This window comes from Mchenga conophoros, linkage group LG3 (assembly GCF_057382185.1).
Source record: "Mchenga conophoros isolate Kocher_MC1m ecotype Shallow Benthic linkage group LG3, M_conophoros_male_GT1.1, whole genome shotgun sequence".
Lineage (NCBI taxonomy): Eukaryota > Metazoa > Chordata > Actinopteri > Cichliformes > Cichlidae > Mchenga > Mchenga conophoros.
This window is the reverse complement of record NC_140528.1, coordinates 39,041,254-39,049,970: the sequence shown is the minus strand read 5'-3', so window position 1 is coordinate 39,049,970 and position 8,717 is coordinate 39,041,254.

Here is an 8,717-nt window from a genome sequence, read left to right as displayed (position 1 = left end):
TAGCTCTGGAGGCCAGGATTACTAAATTGGAGACTCGGCTTCGGACCCTTCATTCACCTGTAGCTAGCCAGGCCCCTGTAGCTGGTGCAGCCGAAGATAGCATAGGCCCCGCTAGCTTTTCCCCGGCAGACCCCAAGCAGCTGGGGAAAGAGGGCGGCTGGGTGACGGTGAGGAGGAAGCATAGTCCTAAACAGAAGCCCCAGGTACACCACCAATCTGTTCATGTGTCTAACTGTTTTTCCCCACTCGGCAACACACCCGCCGGGGGTCAAACTCTGGTAATTGGTGATTCTGTTCTGAGACATGTGAAGCTAGAGACAATGGCAATCATAGTCAATTGTCTTCCAGGGGCCAGAGCAGCCGACATTGAGGGAAATTTAAAACTGCTGGCTAAGGGTAAACGTAAATTCAGTAAAACCATAATTCACGTTGGCAATCCAATGGTTACGCCAATCAGAGGTCACTAAAATCAATATTGAATCGGTGTGCAACTTTGCCAAAACAATGTCGGACTCTGTAGTTTTCTCTGGTCCCCTCCCCAATCAGACCAGGACTGACATGTTTAACCGCATGTTCTCCTTAAATTGCTGGCTGTCTGAGTGGTGTCCCAGAAACGATGTGGGCTTCATAGATAATTGGCGAACCTTCTGGAGGAAACCTGGTCTTGTTAGGAGAGATGGCATCCATCCCACTTTGGATGGAGCAGCTCTCATTTCTAGAAATATGGACAAATTTATTAAACCCCCCAAAATATGACTATCCAGAGTTGGGACCAGGAAGCAGAGTTGCAGTCTTACACGCCTCTCTGCAGCTTCTCTCCTTCTGCTACCCCCCCAAAAAACCCATCTCCATTGAGACTGTGTCAGCTCCCTAACAGACAAAAAACAAACTAAAAACCAGCAATAAACAACTTAAACATAAACAATTACAAAGAAATGTAATGGGGAAGGCTTTAGGACCCAGGGGACCCAATGGAGGGTATAAAAGAGGAAGTAGCAGCAGGTGCTCTTTATTTCCACTGACGAGCGGCTGTGAACAATGTTTGTGTGAGTAGGTGAAGAGCCTGAGAAGTTTTAATTGTCTGCTACACAAACAGTTGTTTTAAACCTCTACATCAGAGGTTCGAGGTACAGGCTGTCTCTCTTTTAGTGCTTTTTTAAATGTCAAATATATTAAGTTAACATACCTCCAGCAGACAACTGTGTTTGCTGCACACCTGGTTTGTCTTGGCTAATCTTTTAAAATCACTACTAAAAGCATAAAATGCAATAAACATCAAATACATTTCAACAAATTTAAAAAATTTTGTCTGGGTTGGGTTTTGAAATGGGACGGTCTAGCCTTCGTCGCGCTGCTCAGGTTGCCTAGCACTCATGATACGTTTCATACAACACTGTTTGACAGAAATGAAAAAAATGTTTTTTGGTCATTAATTTTTGTTATGACATCACTTTGATTAGTTGAGTATCTGAGGCTGAGACCACGGGACTGTAAAACATGGTAGTTGGGCTTCTTTTCTATACTGAACAGTCATGTCAAGATTAGTTAGTAAATAACAATTAGCTAATGTTGTTCATGAGAATAAAATCATCTTACTCTGGTAATGTAAATATAACATTATAGTTATTGTCAGATTATTATGATATATTACAGCAGTGAGCTTGAACTCTGTGTCAAAGATTCAAGTTGCAGTCATTTATAGTTCCTATCACATTGAATCTTCACTGAAAGACAAGTATCTTTGACAGTGTATATATAGATGTATTATATATAAGAGACAAATATTGTTCTTTCAGTATGTTAGCATAACATTACATTTGGCTCAAAGATTAGATATGTATAAAACAAAATGTACGAGCTGTGATAACTGTTTCTGATAAAATGAAGAGTAGACTGATATATTAAATATTCCTTTATTGGGTGAGAAAATCACACCATGTCATAACTGCTTTAAGTCATACAGAATAGATATCAGAGCCTTAATCAGGCGGACTTCTGCTAAATGGGTCAAACTGGGCAGAAAGTATACAAACACATAACATCCTTATAGAATATGATGTAACGCTATAGATCAACTTACCTCAGAATATATAAAGCATAAAAACAATTACAGCAATATGATGCAACAAACACAGCAGTACTACTAATCCAAAATACTCAAAGCTTCATAGAACTGAAACAAACATTTATTTTTAGCTCCATTCTGCTGCTGATACATACTTTAGGTTTCTGAATATTAAACTTGTTGCTGCCTTTCACACCCTAGGCCATGTGACCTCAGGAAATCACATGATAGGGTGGGGCTAGGTTTCACAATGAGTTCACCCGAAACCCTGGCTGATTGTGACCCACACCCGTTTTCACACCTTGGCTCATGTGATTAGGTAGAGTTTCATTAGGGGGTACTTTTGTCCCTCTCAGGGGGACACTCCCACAGGGCTTAAATGTGGGAATCTCCACCATTTGACCTTAGAACTGAAGAAGCTTCTCGGATGAGAGGTGAAATGTCGTCAAGCAAGTTAAAGAAGTCCAGACGCTTTTCTTTGCAAGCTCCTTAGACTACGATGACCTGGATGACTGAGAACCTTCACAGACCTACTCTGTATGTTCGTATGGGTCTAACCCTTTAAGTCCTTTGATTTTTTCCTCGTACTTTATTTTGCCTTTTCATTAACTCTGTCTTTGTACGGACGTGCCGAGTTCTCCGTCGTTTTGTACATAACTGTTTTTGGGGCAAATAAAATGCAAGTAGGGATTCAAAACGCAGAATTAATGATTAGCAGTGCTGGAAATGCTAGTGCTTCATGCAGTGTTTTGATTTTGTTGCCACTTGTACCCACAATGCAATGCACGAAAGTCACGTGGTCTGTCAATCTCTATATGGTGGACTGTTAAAGAAGAAGCCATATACAGGGGTGAGGGGAGGTGACCCTTTTGTGATCACCAGGAAGCCATACACACACATACACACAAACACACACATACACACACACGTGCTCGCACATGCATGCACACACACATACACTGTTTTTAACTTTTATGACACCATAGGGGTTTTTCAATGGGAGGTTGTGTCATTTCAATAAAAGGACTGCAAGCAAGGGCTGAAGTTGGAGTTTGCAATGGGTGATCGTGGCTCACGAGTTGGCAGTTCATCTATAATCAGAAGGTTGCCGGTTTAAGCCCCGGCTTGGACAGTCTCGGTCGTTGTTTCCTTGGGCAAGACACTTCACCCGTTGCCTACTGGTGGTGGTCAGAGGGCCTGGTGGCGCCAGTGTCCGACAGCCTCGCCTCTGTCAGTGCGCCCCAGGGCAGCTGTGGCTACAATGTAGCTGCCATCACCATTGTGTGAATGGGTTAATTAATGTAGTGTAAACCAATTTCGAGTCATTAAGGACTAAGTAAAGCGCTTTACAAATACAGGCCATTTACCATTTGCTCCTCGGGTGAGGAGCCTCCAGGACCCTGGTCCAGCGGTCTTCCCTTGCAAGTGAAAAACCAATTGATCTCTCTTTGTCGTTCTTTGTTAACGGTGATAAGTCTCCGAACCAGCAAGGCCTGTGAGCGCAGATGTAACAACACCAATGTTTCTGCTTGTAGTACTGTAAAATAGGTGGAATGAAGACACAGTTCCAAAAGCAAACACATTTGGTTGGTGCTGAGAGTGGTCCTGTTGCTAGGGTTGGGGTCATCCTGTAATTTCTTACGAACTACCTTGAATGCAGTAACTGGGATGCAAGTGAAGAGAGATGTAACATCAAATGAGACCATTGTTTCATCTGCCTCTGACAGTTGTGCAGTTACACATCTGGCTACAACTAACAACTTAAATTCAGTTGACCAATTCAACAAAGAGCAGCAGGTCAGATGCTCACACAGTAATCTAAGAAAATGCACTGAAGCTCATATTAGAAATTATTGTGAGTTGTGATTCTTTTCCCTGTGCTGAGACATAACACAGATCTCAGGGCACCAGCAGGATTCACTTTCACAGACTCACAACCACCAGCTTCACCCCTCCCCTCCCCCTCCAGCTGTAGGCTTTAACATTGAGTTTCCCCACACATGTTTACAGACGAGTTAGAGAGCAAGAGAAGAAGAGACGGATTCATAAATGTCTTTGTTTCTGCTCTAACCAAACAATGCTGCTCTACAACTCTAGACTACCAGCCACAAAGACAACAGCTGGAGAAACATCTGTCTACTTCTGACATCCACCAGCTCATCCATACAACAAACAAACATCAACAACCAGGAAGTAGCTTCACCTCTGATCACACACACACTCAACTCTACTCACTCACCTGGACAAACAACAACAGTAAGGGTGGTGTTGCTGATGATCTCCCATGAGTGTCTTTCTGTCACGTAAACACGACACTCGTATGTTCCAATATCAGCAATCGACACATTTCTTAGAATCAAAGACGCGTCTCCGTCCTTCATCTGTCTGTCCTGCAGATCCACCCGGTTCTTAAAAGATGGATGCTGGTCATCTGGAACAAACTGTCCACCCTGGTACAAAAGCACATATTTATCTCCCAGGCCAGCTCTGCTCCAGTGTGCAGATCTGATGTTGTTGTTGTTGTCGTTGTTTGGAGCTCGACATGTCAGAGTGACGTCCTGTCCAGGCACAGCTGTGATGATTTTCTGGGCTGAAAGAGCAAACAACGCAGAGCAGAGAGGTTAAAGGTCAAAGTACAATTATGTTCAGAATGATTGACTTTAAATATTTTGTTTATTTCGTTTTACATTTGAGATTTTAGTGTGACTCAATGAGGGAGAATTTTAGCCTCATGTTAAACATGCAAAGTGTCAGAAACTACAAGATGTTAGCTTCCACAGCAACAACAACATGTGAACATAATGTGTGAGAGAAAGCAGCCCTCTCAATATAAGACACAGTAAGTTTCTTAAGGGCATATTTATAGAAATTTTCTTAAAAAACACATATGCAGGTGTTGCATGTAGATAAAATGTTTCAAAATCAGTATACACATATTTCACATAAATATAATCTATAACATTTTTTTTCTGTTGCCCACATAATTCACCCCCACCACCGTTAGTGTTTAGTGTTCCCGGTCAATATTGACCGGTCAGTTTTAACAGCTCTTCAATTAACATAACAAACATTTTTCACCACCAAATTCATCTTGATGCATGCTCAATCATCCAGGTAAGTAAATCTCCAAAAGTCAATTCTGTTCATCTGGATGTAACATTTTCTGTGGGAGAAATGTTTCATCACTCATCCAAGTGACTTCTTTAGTCTCAGCTGACTGCAGGTTTCCCCAATCTTATAAACAGTACATTTGCATGATGACTGAAACCAGCCCACTGAAGGAACAATGGGCTGGGAGGTCAGTTCCTTAATCATAATTATGCAAATTCTCATGACCATTGATCAACAACCACTGACCAAAACCCACTGATCAATGGCCATGAGTCCCATCCACAGAGAGTTGGTGAATGGCTGCAATCACAGCATTGTAAGATGGCGAAAGATGTATCCTTATTCCTCCTCCTCGATTCAGAGATGGTCTTTCCCTTTTCACGTAAACGGCCTCCTTGACTCCGCGCTCAAACCAGCGTTCCTCCCTGTCCAGGATGTGTACATCCTCATCATTGAAAGAGTGTCCACTGGCCTGTAGGTGTAAATAGACTGCAGAGTCCTGGCCTGATGAGGTAGCTCTTCTGCGTTGTGCCATCTGCTTTGCCAGAGGTTGTTTCGTTTCCCCGATGTATAAATCCTGGCACTTAACAGCCTAAATGCATGTGGTTTCAGGATGTGGTGTTCAGAGCTGCCCACCAGTGGCTTGAGGATCGAAGCCAGAAACTTGGAGATGTTATAGGTGACAGAGTTGATCACACAGACAATTGGCCTTAAAGGTATCTTCGGTAAACCATACAGACTTGGTGTATAGCCTGTGGTTTGAGGTCCGGTCGATAGTCTTGTCTTGTTCTAACTGCTTCAGACAGTCTATCACCTTCTTCCTGTAGCCACTTCCTGGGTTTCGTTTCAGTGATTCTAACAGTGACTCGATGAGAATACCTCTATTCCAGCCATGTGATTGATTCAGTGTAGGGATGGGTATCGTTTAGGTTTTATCCGATACCGGTGCCAAATCGGTACTTTTGAAACGGTGCCGGTGCTTAAACGGTGCTCGAACCGGTGCTTAAAGAATGGAGAACACAAACTTTGTCCATAAACCTCTCATGTTCAGCTGTTTTTTTTTTTTTTGTAAAAAGATAATGTTAGCCTTTTCTGCAGCTATGGGGCATATATGGTATCACTCTTGGCTGGAAGCAGTGCTTAAACAATGGAAAAAAAACACAAACTTTGTCCAAAAACCTCTCATGTTCAGCTGTTTCCCACTTTTTCTTTGGTCATTTTAGCCTTTTTGGCCAGGGTGAAGGGAGTATCTGCCATCAAACAAGAGGACAGCCGCATGTAGCTATGATGATGTTTGCTAGTTCACCTTACATGCATTAATGTAATAATGTGGTTAGCCTACTCAACGTAAATTACACTCGAACAACATTAAGCGACTCACGCAGAGAAGAACGGCTTCATCATCCTCATCATTTCTGCTACACTGGCAGGGCTAGGGGCCAGGACTCTATTCTTCGGGTTTTTGGGGGATGTTGCTCCGGGTCCGATAACTGGCAACCCACCCAACGTGCACAGTGTGAGGTCTCACAGCAAGCTATCAAATACGGCGCATTTCTCGGCTTTTAAAAAAACCGCTATGCGTCGCCAGGTGTTTCATCGGATTCGAGGTGTTACCTCCTTTGACAGTATCACAGTATCAGCTTAAAGCACTTGTTGCAGGCTGCTGAGTTTGCATCTTTTGCTGTGAAGTACAGCCAGACTTTTGACCGCTTCGCCTTGGACATTTTTAATCTGTAGCTCTGCTCTAACTGAACGTACGTACCTGGCCCCGCCTACTATCCTGGGAAATGTAAAATGATTGGCTAGAAGTGTATCACAGCTCAGGAAAAAAAAGCACCGAAATAAAGCACCGAAATGTGCGCTGCTTTTCGGTCTGGTTACTACCGTTTATGTCAGAACACCGGTACCCATCCCTAGTTCAGTGTGATGCTATTTTCATTGTTACTGGACTCTCGTGATGTCAAAATATGGCTGGAATAAATTCTAGTTTTTGTTTGTTTTGTATGCAGTTTGCCTCACAGTGTGTTGCAGCTAAAGGCCCAGCTGCTGTATTTCACTGAGAGGGAAAAGAAAGAGAGCTAACTTCACTCAGCGATGGAGAAAGATCAGAAAGAAGAGAGGTTAAATTTAAAGGGAAGGACTGCTCTGTGGTGTTTGATAAACTGGAAATGTGAACATTACATGTAATCTCCTCATTTCAGTCACATGTTGGGTTTCCCTGGAAAACATCCTAAGATATTCTAACTATGAAAATACAGTTTAGTGGTTTTATGCAGAACACATCTGGTTGAATTCAGTTGTGTAAATCCATAAAGAAAAACAGGTCAGCTGATCACAGCTTGTACACTAAGAAAACCTACTGAAGCTCATAGTAGAAATTATTGTGGATTGTGATTTTTTTTTCCCTTTGCTGATCCACTACACAAATCTCAGGGTTCCCCATCTGATGAATCTCAGTGTAACCCCTGACTGAATCATTTTACTGTTCATGTGTGGAGGAAAAGTCACCCTCTACCCTTTAGACAACAAAAATAATCCTTCACTGGAGGTGTGCTAAATAACAGATTCAAGCTAAGTAAATTCATCACATTTCAGGAGCGGGACCTAACCTCATGCACGCCCCTTCTGGCCATCAGTGTGTAAATATGACTCCTTCACTAATAACCTCTGTTCCGATTTCCATGCACTCCTGCTTTATTTTTTTCTTCTACTTCACTTCTCACTACTTCATGGGGAACTGCCCGGCCCGGGAGCCGCTGCCAGTCCCCTCTGAGGCCTTCTCCAAACTGCAGCATCAGTTCACGGTTCTTAATCCATCATCATTCATCTTAACTAAGGATGTTGTCCCAGCTAGTGAACTAAAGCATGCAAGTGAGTTCCTGCAGGTTACACAAAACAACAACATGTGCTGATAATAAGTGAACATAATGTGTGAGAGAAAGCAGCCCTCTCATTATAAGACACTGTGAGTCTCTGCATGCTGCCTTTATGGAGCTACAGCTGTTTGTGTACAGTTCAAACTTCCAATGAGTCTGTTAAAGAAATCACAGTATAGTGACGTTTGGTAGGCTGGACTGTATGACAATAAGAAACACATTTGTTATGATAAGAGTTTAATAAAAAGAAGTTTAACAGGTTCAGTTCTTGAATGTTTATCATAAATAATATGAGAGATATTTTATTGAACAAAATATCAGAAATCTGCACTGTCATGAACAAATGTGAAAATGTAATTTTTCATGATTTATTGGGTTAACCCTCTGAGGTCTAAAATATAATTGGCCATTTTTGACGACACTTTTTTTTTTTACATTTACATTCATTTTTTTTCTTGTCTTACATGTATCGTTCTTTTCAGCTCCAACCTCACATGTCTGAATGTGCAGTTGTTTTTTTTCATTGACATACTGTAGTAACACTGACTGATCTGAAATCACACAAAGAACAATAAAAATAAAATCCCAGTAGTAGTTTTTTTATCTGCTTTTTTTTTTTTTTTAATTGTAAAATCCACACATATGTGGATTGTGTGGGCTCTCTC